Raw genomic sequence first — 17,920 nt, 5'->3', positions numbered from 1 at the left:
TTTGGGAACTGGCAAATGAGCTGGTAGCTGGAAAAGGCAGATGCCACAACGTTGGAATCGATTCAAGCTCCTGGGAGAGCCACATTTGCATATTGTATGGACCAGCGGAAGGTGAAAAGATGCTAGTCCAATCTGCGGCCCAGTGCTTAAGGTCCGGCCGCATCCAGGAATTAAGGCCACCCAATGGCATCAAGTGGAGGGGAAGTCCATGGCCACCCTGGCGAAAGCAGACAATGACCAAGTCTGGGTGCCAGCACAATTAGCTAGACTGATTAGGAAAATGAAGTCTGATGGGGCTGCTGGTCCAAACAGCCTCCCAAATGCCATTTTTAAAGGAGATCCAGAGTACTGGGCGCATTACTTAGCACTACTCTTTAACACCACAAAAATCGGAGATGGCACCAGATTAACAAAAAGGATACCCACAAAGACCAATTTAAAGTAAGAGTGTGTTTTGGCCCCAAGCCTGTTTAATTCATATTTGGCAGATTTAGCCGGTGTGCTTGCACATGTGAATAGCCATCCTCCGGTTTTAGGATCTGAAAAAGTTGGGTGCCTACAATATGCTGATGATATCTTGCTGTTGAGTCAGACACCAATGGGCCTACAACGGAGTATGACAGCCCTAAAAAGCTGCCTGGAACAGCAAGGTCTAGAAATAAACATGTCTAAAACAAAATTGATGCGGCTGGTCGGTGTTAAAAAATAAATCCTTTGTGTGGTTTCTGGGAGGAAAAAAAGTTGAGGTGGTGCAGTCATACAAATATCTAGCAGTTCATCTGGAACCTCGACTGATATGGAAGCGTCAGTTGCTTGCAATCCAGGCAAAAGTTCACTCACTACTGTATAGATTTAAATTGCTTAAGAAGAAATTAGATTGTTGCTTCCCGCCGTCTTTTATGGCACTGAAGCCTTATGGCCTGGGAGATCCCTCCACTAAATAAAAGCCAAATCAAAGTATATAACATTCCAAAAAGCACAAAAGTTCAGCCTAAAAAATCAGGTTTTTCAGTGTAAGGAAGCATTTCTCAAAATTTCTTGGAGGCTACGGGCCGCAGAGAACACTTCCATAAATAACTTCTGCTGGCAAGAAGTGAAGGCTCAACAAATTAGCAATTGAAAAGGAACATGGGGAAACCACTCAAATCAGATAATCCAAGTTCTGGGCATGGAAGATGCCTGGAAATCCAGTATGGGGGGGCTGCTTTCAACAAATCTGTAAACATCTGTGTCTGCACTTTGTCTTTCATAACAGATAAGGACTCATTGGCTAAAAGGTGGCATGCCTGGGCTGCTGTGGGGTCTTACTTGACATTGTCTCCCAAGGATATCTATCAGAACATTTTTCTGCTCATATAAAACATCAGTTCTTTCTAATTCGTATTGGGTTCTTTGACACCAAAGTCGTGTGCCCCCCTTCAGAAAAAACTGTTTCCTGATCCAAATTACTGATTATGTGGTTATATCTGAGAAACCCTATTGCAAGTTCTCTCCACCTGTCCAGCCTTGGGTGCAGAAAGATGAAATTGTTAAAACCTAATTTTCTACTTCAAAATGTTTGCTCCTGCAGACAGTTAGTAATCAGTTGGCTAAATGGCAAGCCGATACCATACTGCTGCAGGGGAGTAACGGATTTACAGCTGTTTTATAGGAAACTGACTAGGGTCAAGTCCGGGCAATTGACTGAGTAGAAGCAACCAGTTAGGAGCAGTTGTCAGCTGGCGACCGATTTTAGTACTTTCTTTTAGTATCCTGAGACTAAAAGGCCTTGAAATTCGCCATGATGGAGGCAGCGAAGGATTTTAAGCATCTCTATTTTCTAATTTTTTGGTGCCTTTATTTTTATGCCATTTGTATCCACATTTAGGCCGCAAATTCTCAGACACAAACGCATTTTAATTTTGGGTTGCACTACTTCAGCCCCTCTAAAGATCGTTTGGTCAAGACATTATCAAAAGCAACTGCTCAGCATTTTTTTTTTTACAAAACTAGATTTAAAAAATTATCTATTGTATTTTAAATGATTTTTTGCACTATTTCAGAATGAGAATGAGTATTGCATTCACAACTTAGATGGGTATTACTGGTTGTACCGTACTTGGGTTTTTTAAACTTTTACTGACCTAATATTTGCACCCATAGCTTTATGTGGGTTTAAAGTCATTTTTTAATTAACTATGTTGTTGGTTTTATCTGGTTAGCAGGTGCGTTTTATCATGTTATATTGCAAAAGTTTTTTTATTAATCAAGCAATAAAGATTATCATTCATTCTGTGCCACCTCACCTATGACAATCTAGTCCACTTTACACCACTCCACTTTATGCAACTCTGTGCCACTCCACTTCAGGCCAGTCTATGTACCTCCACACCACACTACGCCAATCTACAACACTCCACTTTATGACAAACCACTGTATTCTGTGTGCACTCTACACATTCAACACTCCTCTACACAACTAACCTTTAGTCATGCTAAACAGAAGCCACGGTGGTGTACATAATGAGTAAAACACATTGGCTAAGCTAATAGCTCTTGCATAGGCGACACCTATTGGCTTTGCCAATGCTTGTTTAACATGGAGGATGTTAGCCAGAGGGTGCCGGTGCAGCAACAATCAATAGCCTCATAGCTATGCAGTTATCTCAATGCCAGTAAGCTCGCCAGAATTTCTTTCTGCAGAAAAATAATAATAAAACATTTTGCAGAGGGGGACCCACCGGCACTCTTTCTTTGGTTACTGAAACCTATTTTCCATCACCAGAATTTGATCCTGAGTTAGAGAAAGTCAGAAAAGAAAGGAAGAGAAAGATAGGAAAACAGTGACAAATAGAGAAAGCTGTTATAAAACGAATCTACAACGGTGAAATAAAGAAGCAGGAAGTGTAGGGTGGCACATGAACACCGCCAGAGGGGTCTTGTGAAAATCTTCAGCCCTCTGTACTTTGTTTTTTGTTTCAAATTAAGCAATTTTCAAAACAGATAAGTTCCCCCAACCTGACACACTATTCATTACAGTTCGTGTAGCTGAATAAAAAAACAACCCTGTAAGAGTCCACTTTCTTCGAATTTCAAGTATTTCAACAGTGTTATCTGTTGTGTGATCCATTTCAAGATATCACAGAAGAAATAATGGCAGCTCTTGGCAGTCTTGTTCTTTCTAAACCAGTTGTGCCAATTTACCAAGACTGGTAGTCTAGAGATGATGGAATTAATTTTGATTGACCGTTAACAGTTACATTACAGAATGGGATTCTTTCAGAAATAGCGCTTGCACCTACCATCATCTCTCCTGTTGACACATGGGGGTAGGAAGAGTGTTTTTTTAAAACTAGAAACCATACAAAGATTGATAAATGACTGATATGATTAAAGTTTTTATTAATAATACTCAGATACTGTCTACTTCATCGGATTCCTACCTATGAGTGCTATTTGGTGAGAAATATAATTGGAAACTCATGCTCTCAAATAAGAAAGCCCAATTTGAAAAATGCATTAATGGTTTACATAGCTTTTGTGAAAAAAATGAATGGCTTCAAAACCATTAAAAGAGATAGCAAGTAAATGTGAGGTAACAGCTCCCAATGGGGCAGGCATCTGTGGTTTGTCTAATGTTAAAACTTTGCAACAAGTAGAACATCTTTTCCTGAAAAAACTACTGGTGATTCCAAGCAGTTGCGGCAATTCCGTTTGACACGTTGAGCTGGGCATTCCTTACAATGAGGACAGAATCAGACTAGCTCCCCTGTTAATTTCTAAATATAAGGTACAGATGGTGGAAGACCACATTGTGTGCGAACCAAGTTATAGGTGCGTTCCTATAACTTGGTTCGCGCACAATGTGGTCTTCCACCATCTTTACCTTATATTCAAAATAGACGGCAACGTTTTGTCTTCACCAGGTTGCCATTGTTTGGTTGGTTTCCCGGGCAACTGCTCCACTGTATGTGAATTGATCCGATGTCCTTGTGATGGGAAGCTTGTTCAATCGACCCTTCATATCATGTTCTTTTGTCCTTTTTTATTAAATCCATAGGAGAAAGATTTTACTTTTTAATGAAAAACTGCATGTTAACTATGTAGAGCTGCACTTTTGTTTTTGCAGCAACTCCACGCTCCTTTTATATGTACGGTTAGAACTTTCATTCGGCAGATATTAAAACTGCGGAAAAGTATAATTTTGTGATTTCCATTGTTATGTTGCTTAGGTTCACAAAGGCAGTACGACATATTTAACTTGTGTTTCTTATTCTTCGTGTTTTGTATTTTTTGCTTTTATCTTTTATGCTTCAGAAATGCGGCGAATAAAGATGATTTTTGTGACTTTGACTGATCATGGTATTTAATCACAGGAATGAGCAATTCTTTCTGCAGTGCTGAGGCCGAACAAGATGTGTTCCAACTCATAATGAAATCAATATTGGATCAATAGTCCGTACCTCTAGGGTCTTAGCGCACTCTAGTGGCTATTTTGGAAAAGTGACGCGAACTTCATATGTTGTCATATTTTTTAGTAGAACGACGGGAGAGGGATCATTATTTTATATAGCGTTTACTACAGCTGACGAGGCGTGAAGTTGATGTTGTACTTTTGTAAGAATGAGATCGTATTTAAGAAACCAATCCTTTGAAAAAGGTATAATGGTATTTTAAAATCATCGCTTTAAACTATTCAAAAGGTAAGTATTATGTGGTAACTTTTCTTTTCTGTTGTGTTTTAATGTGAATTTCTGTAAAAATGTACTTCCACCAAGCAGAATATTTAAAGTGTCATACAAAAGTTAAAGAAAGATAAACGATAATAAACGACCTTCAGGCTCGCCTGTCAGAAAGAGCACCCCAGTGCTAAGTTTAGGAGAAGCAGGGCCTCTATGCCCCTCTCAAGTGATGAATACTGGCCAACATCAGCCTCAACCCAATGCTTGGCTTCTCGACCAGGATCTGAATCAACAACTATGTTGTGACGCTGTGACGGTCTGTTGATGTGCGGTTAGAGCCGGATGTTTTCAAAAGTCATGTCTGTGACTGACCCTGAGAGCTCTTCTCTGAGTGTCACTGTGTATAACAGAGGGATGTCCTGCTGTCATGGAGTCCCCGATGCCTGCTTGTGACAGAGTGCTGACCTACTGCCTTGGAATTACTACGGTATCCTCGTGACCGAGTGCCGACTTCCTACCCTGGAGTCATTGCCGGCTGCTTGTGATAGAGGGCTGAGCTGCTTTCACAGTGACACTGCTGTCGTTTCATGACAGAGTCTAACCTGCTGCCCAAAGTCACTTCCGTTTAATTCTGACATAAGGCTGACTTTTTGTCACAGTGTCACTGCAAGCTGCTCATTAAGGAGGACTGACCTGCTGTCCCACAGTCAACTCTGCCCACCTCAGACAGAGGGATGACCTGCTGTCACAGGGCCACTGCTGTCTGTTCCTGACAGGTGGCTGACCAGCACTTAATCTGAGCCGGTGGTTACAGGTGGGGCCCAACAGCGCTCTTTTTTTGGTGAAATGTGCTAATTTCTCTTCATCAGAATTCGATCCAGAGCAGGCGTGGGGAAAACACAAAAGGGAGAAAGAAGGAGGCAGAGAAAGACAGAACCACAACGACAAAGAAAGAAAGACATCTGGGATGAAAAATGTAAACGGGAGATGCCAGAAGAAGCTCAAGGCCATCTGTTCTTTTGAAGGTGCACATTAGCCCCTCTATGTCTGCACAACGGTATTAGTACACAGCCACCCCCTTCCCCAGTGAGCTTAACAATTGTATTTTCTTCCCAACAAAATGATTCAGATTCAAAACAAGTGTTCAGGTGAGACCACCATGGGAAAAGACGAGTGATGCACGGTAGTGGGTCTCACATAAAACAACATTTATAGTGAAATTAGATTGCATAGCAAGACACCATTCTTTCCTTCTCCCTACAGTGTTCCACCACCATAGGAAGGTCACCTGTATGATTGTTCAGTTACTTGACCATGTTTTTTTCTCAACGAAATACAAACTGATAAACTTATTAATAGTATTCTTTATATGTTTTTGTACATAGTGTCCTTAGTGGTAACTTTGTCTCATCTCAAGGAAGCACTTAAATGAACATTGTCTTTAACATTTGAGGTCGAAACGCTTCAGCACATTACAACTAGTGAAGAGGATGATCAGACTGGATAGACTTTAAACTCACTGTGACTTTAGTAGGGAACATGATTTAGCCAAAGAAGTACATTGCCCTCATTAGAGATCACACAAACTGTATAAACATATTGTGGATGAAAGAATTCACTACATTATTAATATTCAGGGCATTCCTATGGAAAAACTCATGAAGAGTCAAGATTCGTGATTGTTGCATGTCATGGGAGCATATGTTTTTTTTAAGAAATCTACCATGTCTTTAAGTTATTTTTCAGTCATATAGGTGCCAACCTAGGATGAATGGGTAAAAATAGCATAGATTTAAAAAGATTAAGAGTAACGCATCAAATAAAGCCAGTGTGTTACAACTACCAGTGTTGATGAACTTATGGTGAGTGGTAGTTACTGGTTTTGTAAGGACCTGTTGTCTTAGTGTCACAGCTGTCTGCGTGTGGCAGCGGACCGTCCTGCTATCACAGTGCCACGTCTGTTTGCTTTCGACAGAGGGCTGGCCTGCTGTCACGGAATTAGTGCAGTCCGCTTGTGACAGTGGGCGGACCTGCTGACACTACTAACGTTGTATCACTGCCAGTGACAGACAAGAGGGCACTTTTAACTAGTGGCTGCTGGCTTGTAGTTATGGCGGGAGGGAAGTTACAAAGATAATAAAAATTAAAAAAATCACCTACCTGCGGGTGTCTTCCCCTCCTCACAGTATCCTCTTCTCCTCTCGTCGTGGCAGCTCCAACACTGCCGCAGGGACCAGGAAAGAACGCTAATGAATCCTGACGCTGCTTTAATTCTGGTAACCAGCATAAAAGCAGCGTCAGGATTGGTGGGAGCGGATTCTCTCAGCGCTCACAAGATGGATGTCTTCAGACAGCTGGATTACAGATGTTTAAAGTGCGCATGTCAGGCTGGTCATCACAAGACGGCCAGCCAAAGGGACATGTGCACTTTAAACAAGTGCACAGCTCCCTGCTGCCACTCAGCAGCAATTGCCCCGCCCGGTCCTTAAACTCTGTTCAGGACGGGGTACTGAAAAATAAAATGGTAATAAAGAAAGTTATTACCATTATATTTTTCATTTAAGGGGCATTTTTGGGAGCATTTTTGTAGCGGGGCGAAGCTCCTCCGCTCACGTGGAGGGGCCCCCCTGCTTTCCGAAAACCACTGTCCTACTGGCACTGGCATGATACATGAAGACAACTTACAGACAGCACATTTTCCATTGAAATGGGAACAACGTTCAGAATGACATGTAGTTTTACTGCTAAAAATGTAGTGCACAAAAGATAATGAATCAGTTGCTTACCGGTAATCTTCATTACCCCAATTAGGGGTCTTCCTCGTCCCATTCCTAACAACTGAGGGTATATCCCTCCTAGACTGGCGTAGCACATACGTTTTTGTTTTTTTTTAAATAAATTAACTCTTCCCCATCATCTCCTTCTCTTATTTTACCAAGCTGCAAGGACAAAGTACAACCAGAGAGAGAGGGAGGAAGGAAACAGGACTGTGACGAGGAGGACCCTTAATTGGTGTAATTAAGATTACTGGTAAGTAACTGGTTCATTACCGCCCCATGGCGTCCTCCTCATCCCAGTCCTAACAACTGAGGGTGTAACCATAGCTAGAACAGAAGGTGGCACCAAAAACAGAATTGCCAGGCATGTTGTTTATTATGCAAAAACCGAATACAACAAGTACAACAATTACTTCATTGCTATAATCAAAACTTTAAATCCAAAATGACCATCCAAATCATCACAAACAGAAAAATTATAGTGATTATTGAAAGTATGATGTAAGGACCAAGTGGCCGCTCAGCATATTTCCAAAAGGGAAACTCCTCCCGCCTCGGCCCAGGTAGCAGAAACCCCCCTAGTAGACCAACCCTGAATATCAGCTGGAAGGGGCTCCCCCACCGCAGAATATGCCTGAGCAAGGGCTTGACGGACCCGTCTATTCAGAGTCTGAGTAGATAACTTCTTACCTTTTGTCACTGAACCATGTGCAATAAACAAGGAGTCTGACAATCTAAAAGGCTTTTGTGTGATCTAAATAAATCAGAAGGGGCCTTCTGATATCCAGAGTCGAAGGAAGAGTAGTGGAAGAGGACTCTGGAAAGAAAGGCAAAATGACCTCCTTGGCAGAATGGAAAGAGGAAGGCACCTTAGGAATAAACTTTGGATCCAATTTAAGCACCACCCTATCAGGATAAAACTTCAGAAATGAGCCATAAGAGCACCTAATTTCCCCAGTCGCCTAGCTGAAGTAATGGCCACCAAAAAACCTATTTTATCTGACAACCAGACCAATTCTGCCTCCTCCAGGGGTTCAAAATGAACACCTTGCAAACTGCATGGAACAATAGACAGATCCCAAGAAAGAATCATTTTCCTAACAGATGGTCTTTGTAACTGGAAACTCCTCAGCAACCTCAGACCCAGGGGTGAAAGAGTAGAAAAACCGTCAAGAAAAGTCCGAAAAGCTATTATTGCTACCCATTGCATGGAAAGAGTACTAGGGTGCAATCCCCTTCATGAAACTATCTCGTTAAAAACCCCGAATTTAAAAAAAATCAACAACCGCTGGATCCTCAGATCAAGCAAAACACCAGCTAGAAAAAGAAGTCTAGTGTTTTTGTGATAAGATTTCAGGGTAGACTGTCTTCTAGATGATTGACTCTCCAGAGCCACCTGAGAAGAACACCCTAAATTCAGTAATCCAGCTCTTTCAAGAGCCATGCCATCAGACACAATTGTGTCACCTTTAGGTGAGACAGTCATGGATACTGAAAAGGAGACTGGGTGTGAGGGAGATGAAAAAAACGACCCATGGACTGAGCCAGAAGAGGGAACCAATGACACCTGGGCCAATAAGGAGCAATCAGAATCACCTGAGCCTTCTCTATCCTGATCTTCTTGAGGACCTTTGGCAGGAGAGGAATAGGAGGAAAAGAAAACAGTAACCCCCAAGGCCACGGAACTGCTAGGGCATCCACCACCCCCACCCGAGGAGAGGGAATCTCTGAGCAAAATAGAGGACAGTAAGCATTCTATGGGGAGGCAAAGAGGTCCAACCATGGCCTCTGAACTCCCAGCAGACCAGATAGAAGGAAGGAAGGTATAGATGGAATGTCACTGAGGATGGCAATTCCTGCTGAGGCTGTCTGCCCAGAAATTCATCTCCCCCGAAAGTAAACTGCCTTCAGATCTAGAACATACATTTCTGCCTGGGAACATATGAGGAAGGCAGTCCAATTAACGGACATGTTCTTGGTACCCCCCTGCCTCTTCAAGTATGCCGTTGCTACTTGATTGTCTGTTCAGACAACCACACAGTTTCCTTTTAAGGAGTCCTGAAAGGCTGCCACGGCCATCCTGATAACCATCAGTTCTCTCCAGTTCAAGGACTGGCGACTTTCCTAAGGAGACCAGCGAGCCTTTCTTTCTTGTTGACCCAATACCGCCCCCCAACCACACAGACTGGCATCCGCGATCAAGAGGACAGGGTGTGGCAGCTGGAAAAAGACCTCTTTCGACAAGTGCTCCCAGTCCAGCCACCATGAGAGATCCTGATCAACCTGGTCTGTAAGGGAAATCCTGAGACCATAGTCCTGTGAACCGGAATCCAATGTCTGAGAACGTGGATCACCACTGGGTTCAGATGAAACTTCACCCATGAAACCACAGCCGTTGTGGGTGCCAAAAGACCTTGAACCCTTAGCCTGCATCTTGCAGAACTCTGTCAGCATGTCAACTAGTCTCACACACTTGACTGGAGGGAGTGCATTCTGTCGATAGAAAGAAAGGCTGCTCCTATTTGAGAGCCCAATTGAGCGCCAATAAAAGCCTTCTCCTGAGACAGAATCAGATGTGATTTTTGAAGGTTCACCAAAAGATCAAATCTGCTAAAGATTGAAGGGCCAAATCCACATCTTGCTGTGCCTTAAAAAAAGAGGGAGCAGTCAACAACTTATCATCCAAATAGGGAAACAAAACAAAACCTTTCAAATGCAAAAATACAATAATTGGAGCCAATACCCCTGTGAAGATTAGGGGAGACGTTGCAAGACCGAATGGAAGGACCTGGAACTGATAACGTTGGTTGCACACTGTAAACCTCAAGAATGGCTGACTCTCTGTACATGTACAGAAAGATGAAAGTAGGCATCCTGAAGCAATGGAGTAGTAGTCCGGAGAGATATCATCCTGAAATGTTCCAGGAGAACAAAAAAGTCCTTGAGGCTGAGTATTGGACGAAAAGACCCATCTGGTTTTGGCACTAAAAACAGGATTGAGTAGAAACCCAAGTCCCTCTGATCCAATGGAACCGGACAATGGCCTGCTTTGGTAAGAGGATCTGTTTGCCTGGCAACAGGAATTGAAGTCTGACAGGGTCTTTTGGACGAGGTGTAACCTTGAAGCATAGACAGGGAGATTGGCTCTTGAATGTTACCCAATAGCAGCGTTCCATGATCGAAAGGACCCATGAACCTGTCACACCATTTTTGCAATGAGGCACAAATTACTTGATCCAAGCTCCTACTGACATATAGTCATTTTTGCTGCTGGGCGCCATGAGAGGACGGACGGTATTTGCTATGGAAGGGGGCACCTCGACCCCGGGCCTTCCCCCGAAAGGGATGCTGTTCAGAGGATTGACAAACAGCCCCTACGATACCCAAATTGTCACTTCTCTGAAGGCAGCTTAAATGGTCGTAGAACCTTTCGGTCCTCTGCTGCTTTCTCCACCATATACTTTACTTCAGGATAAATCTATTTGAGACCCAGAAAAGGCAGCTTAAAAATCATGGATCTCTGATTGGCTTCCAGCTTCCAGCAGTTAACCCACAAGGCTCTACGTCCTTCCACAAAAGTATGTGCTGCAGAGGTAGAAGGCCAAAGACTGTCAAACATGGCATTGGAAAAAAATTGAGACATCATTTCCGTATTGGCCAGAAGAGACATAAGATCTTCATTTGCGTGGAGACAGTCAAACAAGGCTTGAAATTTTTTAAGCAGAGCCTTAGTGGCATATGCCGCACAGGTGTTTGCTCTGATGACATAGTGTGATGCAGCAAATGAGCGTTTTAAGGCAGACTCAACCCTCTGATCCACCAAATCAGACAGGACCACATCTTCAGAAGACAAAGTAGAGGAGGAAGACATAGATGCCAACATAGTATTAACCTTCGGAGTTTGATGGAACTGATCCTCAAACCCTTCCAATAAATTATGTTTGCTAAGGAATCGTGGACTGGCAGCCTTATAAATGTTCTTCCACTCCTTCTGGAGAATAGTTTGGATCACCTCATGAAAAGGTAAAATGTCCTTGGGTGCAGTGTTATATTGAGCCAAGAACGTATCATCAGCAACAATTGGAAATGCAAAACCCAGCAGGTCACTAACATGTGCCAGGACATCTTTGAACTGATCAGATTGAATGTATCTGCCCCTAGTGTCATCAAACTACTCTGAATCATCCTCCAGCCTTATGCGCTTTGCTGAAACCTGTTTTTCCTTAATGGCAGCATTGACAGCCTCCTTGATGAGGGACTGCAAATCACCTCTAGAAATGTACCAAACCTCCTTAGCCTCCTCCGGATTAGAGGGCTGGAGATTCTTCTGGTTCTCTGCACATCTTTCCATTCTGCCCTCTTGAAGGGTATAATCGTGCAAATGCAGCGTTTCTCTTCCTGTTATATAGCGTTGCCAGAAACCAGACATTATCTTGAGCTGTCTGTGAATCTGATACCTTCATCGCCTACCCTGAGTACATGCATCAGCATTCGACACAGGCAGGGGCTCGGGAAACCATAAAACCAGGCCCCCGAATGGCAACAACCCAGAACGCGGTCAAGTTCCCCTCCCCATCTAAGCACAGGAGCAAGGGAGTGCGTTCTCAATTCAGGAGGAGAGCAAGAAAGAACCAGGCGCACTAGCGACGCAGTAATGAAGATCATGCTGATGGTGGCAGCCACGGGACCATGTGCAGAGTGACGTGGTGAAAAGTACCCTGACTCAAATGTCCACAGCGCCACCAGTAAGTTGAACAGAACATGCATGCAAAAAGTATTAGCAAAACTAGTTGCAAAGAAAAAGACAATAACTAAGACGAACCAAGTGCGGGCTTACCTGCCCGCGACAGGAACAAACAAGCATTTGCAATGCAATAGGTCTAGCATTTACTTGAGTTGGAGCTATTGGTATTGTAAATGCTTTACTGGAGTTTTTTTTGCCACATTAATGTGTCAACTCTGCCACATATTTTGGTCCTTTCTGCCAGATTATTCCAGTGGCCCTGTATGTAACTAAAGGGATAATTGGCCTACTGGAATATTTTTTTAAACAAGTCCCTTAAAACACAAACTACTCCCAGGTGCAAAAAGTATTTACTTGGCCATTGATACATGTGACAATTTCCAAGTGCAACAAATAAATAATTGTACTATAGATTTTGCATAGGTGAAACGTTTTGACTTAGCCAATGCTTGTTGATTTTAGGCGCATGGAGATTAAAGTGTTTTGCTTGAAATCACAGGATAGTGATTGGACTCCAAGACTCAAACCTGTTTTCGAAGTTCATTAGTCGGCAGCTCTGGCTGTTATGCCACATCTTCTCTAGAAGCAATTTGCCCTTCAGAATATATGAGAAGCTTTGGTACCCTGAGTGCGTGTGCAAAAGTGTGCGTGACTAGGAGAGGGTAATTGTGTCAGCATGCTACTGCATTCCAGCCGTGGATTCTGAAAACATATGTGTATGTGTGAATCAGCGAGAACTTTAGCACAAGTGGACTACAGGTGTGAGATTTAACAATGCACCCTTCCCTACCCAAAATGACCACCAAAATGATTCCAAATACACCAAGAGTGCTGAATGAAAAGGTATTAGATGGGAGTGGTGCTTTCAGGAAAATCGGGGGAGTTTTGGACAACTCCATTTATTGTAGCAATTAATATTAAGAGATGGAGTGACAAGAGGATTTCGATGGGGTATTGCAAGAGGGATGTTTAGAGTGGAGTTCATGCTGGAAAACAATTATGTGGATCTGAATACTGCTCTAAGAGATGGGTGAGAAATGTAACCAGATATATTACGCATAATTGTGAGGTAATACCTTTAATGACTTTGTGAATATAATTTCTAAAATAAATCGGTAACTTACTAAGCAAAACTATCTAGAAACTTGAACCCTGACGTAAAGCAATAGCCACCTTAGCCTTCTTGATACTTGAAGACGGAGCCAAGGAGCCTGATTTGTAAAAATCATGGTTCGATTAAATGTCCATCTGCAGATAAAAGTTCTCGAGAAACTAATTGTACTTTTCCTCACCTATCTCACAGAGTGACATACCCACAGAATAGCAGTAGCACTGATGGCAGACTGAAATACTGAATCTCGAAATCTCTCAGTTCCGACAAAAATAAGATGAGCCATGAGCATTCTATGGATGGAAAATAATGAGTGCAAGCATAATGAGGTATGCTGAGAGAGGCACACTTGGGAAAAAATAGGTCAGGGTTTAATGTATAGACGTATACAGCATTAGCAGATCAGAGCAAGACACTCTAGGCAGAGCCACAAGTACTAGCAAAGAGAGCTATAGTTTTAAAGTAGTTGTTCATACCACTTAATGCAAGCACTTGAGTGAAGGCGAAAAGATACACCTAAATAGTCAACAGCATTAGGTGAGAGATAAATACTCCACTGGGCTGAGACAAAACATGACTGACAAAGCCTCAAGTCAATGGCTGAAAGGGGTTGGTCAAAATTAGCCAATGATCGAAAGGAATGGAGCTCTCTACTGTATTCTGTTTGACAAATAAAATGTAGAATCCCTCTGAAAAAAAGAAAATTAGATGATTTCACCTATGTACCATGAACTACCACTGGGCTGTACAATGTAGGCAATGACCCATTCAATAAGTATTGGACAAGAACCCAAGAAAAACCTATCCGCCAACCAATAACTCTATGATGTTTACCTCGTCTCCAATTCTGGCAGCAAAAATTGGCAGCAGCTTTAGTGACCCTGAGTTTACCCCAATTAACGGCAAAGAATGTTATTGCTTTCTTGCCTCACTTTTGGTTGGTTTATTTTCCAATAATAGACTGCAGTGATTTAAAGTGGTTTCCTGTTTTTAGAGGTATGTTTTGATAAGAACATCAAGAAATGATGGGTACGAGTTAGAAACATGCCCTACCAAGATAATAACTTAATCTCATGGCATGTTTAATACCGCACAGCTAGGATTCAGAAAGAAATCACAAAATCCCAAAACAGGGTCCGATATCTGAAATGAATAAACCACTCCACAAGGTATCCCAGGTCCAAAGATCTGTAACAACTTCGCTAGACTGCAGAAGTAAAAAAAAAACGAGTTAGAGCTATTAGCGTTGTAAATTACTAACTGGACTTTTCTTGCCACACAGACTGAAAATAAAAAGTAAAACAGCTGACATAGCCGCGCCGATTGAAAGCGCCGCCATTTGCGAGAACAGAGAGACAAAAGGAAAAAGTAGCCCGCTTGCAGTCAAAGTTATCGGCAAACAGGCAATTATACATGTAACAGGGGCGATAGCCAAGGTGGTAACAAAACCATCCCAAGGAGGGACAATAGTAAAGGATTCACCAAGAGAAACAAAGGATTTTTGAAAAGCAAGCCCACCAACAAGTGATAGTGATGGGCGTGCAGTGGGTGTGGTTAAAAGCCCAGATACATACCAACACAACGGAAAAGTGCTGCATGCATGCTGCTATGCTCAACCTAAAAAACGAAGGAAGCGTGCGGGAGGAGTTAATTTATAAAAAAAAATATACTTTATGCTACGCCTGTCGGGGGAGGGACATACCCTCAGTTGTTAAGACTGGGAGAAGGAGGACGCCATGAGGGGGTAATGTGTGAAAATCGGGTTTCAGCACATATTTAACATTTACATATCACCAAGTAAAGTCTTTTGATTTGATTGTATTAAAATCTTACTTTCGATCAACCTTCACAATTACAAAAAGATGTGCTTCATTTGTGCTTTCCTAACTGTTGGTGTATTTTGAAATATTTGTACAGTTCATTGGTAAGTATTTAAATTTTGTTGTGTGTTGGGAAAAAAAAACTTATATCATTGAGACTTTCCTGTCACACTCCACGTAGCCAGCAAGATTGCCACATAGTTAACTTCACAAAATGCTCTAAATTTGCAGTTACAGAAAGAACATTAAACACCAATTTCTGTTAAAAGGGATAAGCAGCAATTTGTTAGAAGACAGCCTGACCTCTGTCTTTGAATGCAGCTCAACTGAATCAAGATTAAAAACAAAATATAAAGGCATCTTTTCTGGTCATTCGCCTTTTGTTCTCCAACATTTTGGGGTGCTGCAGCCCCATCTGTACTCCGACTTTCAGCGCCCACGCAGGCGGTTGATTTCCTAACCCCTCTACCGCAGTGTTAGAGACTGGCGCTGATTTCCAGACAGTGTTGCTCTCTGTCAATGCCTGTGAGAGAATGCTTGTCTCCTGACTAGGGCTGTGCATAATTTCTATCGCATAGTCTTGTGTAAACCATGATTATTGGGCCCGCATCTGACCTTTTTTTTTTTTATTATGCTGCGCGCGCTGGGTTATAAACACCCGGGTGACTTTAGAAATTGAATTAACACAATATTTAGAGCTATTATCCCACGAGCCTTTCGCATACAGGGTGATATGGCACTTATGATATTCGGGGAGATGACCACAAATGTCTCATATTCGTGAAAATCAAGATTCTCTCGAGAGCCACAGATATGACTCCTGACTTCCGTACCCCTGTGCGTAATGGAAGGCAGCACTCCCTGCTGCTGGCCAAGTATTTTTTTCTTTCTTTGCCCAAAGCTTAAGATACGTGGGATAACATTCCTTCACTAAAACATCTGCAAAGAAGAAGCGAATGCTTTGCCTCAGTTGTTGAATGTTGTGTTTACCTGGAGCAGCAGGCGTAGTTCCCGGCCGGAGGACTTGTAGTCAGATGGACTGTTTGCAGTTCGGAAACGCTGGATACGTCTGGCTGTAAACCACTCTGCTGGGCTTGTTTTACGTGACAGCGCAGTATGTTTTTTCATCTTTGTTTTCGTTATGTTCTTCTGGGTGAGTCTGTCTGAAGGTCAAATGACTATTTCCCAGCGAGCCTTTTATTACAGAAGGTAAATGATTACCCTTAGAACCTTAGGCAGGTTTTAACTGCGCGGGGTGTGGAGACTTGTGATGGTGTTTGGAGGGTGGGAGTATGGGAGTCTTGTGGGGGGCTGTGAATTGACAGAAAAATCCCAAAACGTCGATGGACAGTAACCCCTTATGTTAGTAAGTCTTTCTGAAACAAAGCTACCTTCTAAGCTTTTGGAAAAGTCCTCTGCGTGTTAAGAGACCTGTACCCTTGCCCTTAGTGCTCAACTGCACTGTTGTCTGGAGCCCTAATGATGAACACGGATCATGCACGTGTGCCATGACATATGCCTTTCTCATGGACTGTGTTCTTGTTGAACAGGGGGGTGCCCAAAGCACTGCACTCACAGTTGTGGAAGGCTACCGCCTTAACCAGGAGTTGAGCAGCACAAACACAGTGGTGGCTGCATACTGTGTAGTGCTCAGTAGTAGGGAAGAGGTCCCTTTTACCCTTTGTCAATGGAGTGAGGCCTATAGGCATACTATCTTTTTGAAAGTTCCGCTGCTGTGTGCTTAACTCACCCCTGGCCTACATCAGGTACATGTGGAAGGGCATGGGTGACGGAAACGTGTGCTGAGTGTATGTATGCACGCAAGAAGTACAATACACAAGGGGTGAAGTGTGGCATTGTGCACATGGTAAATGTGTATGCTGGCAATGTGTGTTGTTAAAGTAACTGGCACAATGCAAAAAGACTGCAGTAATTAGTGCGAACACACTGAATGTGTGTGCTGCATGTAGTTATGCTTGTGGTGGCAAAATACATGAGGATAACAGAGCTGTGCAGTAAGTCTGCTGTGGATATACACTGAGTGCAAGTGTGCCTCCACTGGTACATTACATGGAGGACCTAGGGATCCATTTTTGAAACCCCAAGCCTGCCTGGTGAAAACATGAGTGAAGGAAACCCCCCTGGCAGTTTTGTGTATTGCTGCATTCCTGTAAGCTCGGATGAACATGTATTGGAAGTTGGGAGAGCAAGGCTCTCTGTGTGAATTTCAAAGGGCTTTTTGATTCAATGATAGTTCAAAAGGAAGAGGCGTGGACACCTCTCAGGAAGAGAGAGAAGGGACTGATAAGGGGTCATAAAAAGTAGGGCTAGTAGCCTGGTATTAACCTTTAAACGCGCATATCACTGTGGCTGACATTCAGGTGTGAACTCTGGTCACTCCCATCAATCTTGCTGTGGGAGTCCTGCCTTCTGTGACAGACATCCTTCAGGAGGAAGAAAAAGGGGAAAGATGTCCACTTCAAAGAGGCAGAACCCCAACGAAAAACTTCAAAGACTTAGATCCTGATTATGAGTTTGGCGGGACCGCAAGATAGCTGTGGCGGTGGTCCTAGAAAGACCGCTGTGGTGGCAGACTCCAGACCGCCGTATAATGATATACACATGCTGAACTGTCGCCCGCCAAGACAAATGGTAGCCTGCCAGCTGCACAGCAGCCTGCAATCTTGGTGGTGCGCACTCCATCCCTGTCATGGCCACAGGAACCACTAAGCACATAACAAAAACACAGTCGGCGTGACAGTCTCCTTGCAACTGTTAGCTGCCAGTGGTTGGTCGCCTTAGTATGC

General features: G+C 43.0%; 1 protein-coding gene across 2 annotated transcripts in view; it reads right to left on the bottom strand.

Moving 5' to 3' along the window:
- Positions 1-16,208, bottom strand: part of SGK2 (serum/glucocorticoid regulated kinase 2) — a 402,530-nt gene extending 386,322 nt beyond the window's left edge. Inside the window, exon 1 of one of the 2 annotated variants that reach the window (XM_069243755.1) lies at positions 16,104-16,208. The gene's annotated coding sequence lies outside the window, so the exon portion shown is untranslated. The remainder of the gene's footprint in view (positions 1-16,103) is intronic. The other variant, XM_069243753.1, reaches the window with a different exon arrangement.
- Positions 16,209-17,920: the final 1,712 nt, after the last annotated feature.

This window comes from Pleurodeles waltl, chromosome 7, assembly GCF_031143425.1.
Source record: "Pleurodeles waltl isolate 20211129_DDA chromosome 7, aPleWal1.hap1.20221129, whole genome shotgun sequence".
Classification (NCBI taxonomy): Eukaryota; Metazoa; Chordata; class Amphibia; order Caudata; family Salamandridae; genus Pleurodeles; species Pleurodeles waltl.
Note: the sequence above shows the minus strand (reverse complement) of the source record. Positions and strands in the feature narration are given on the sequence as shown.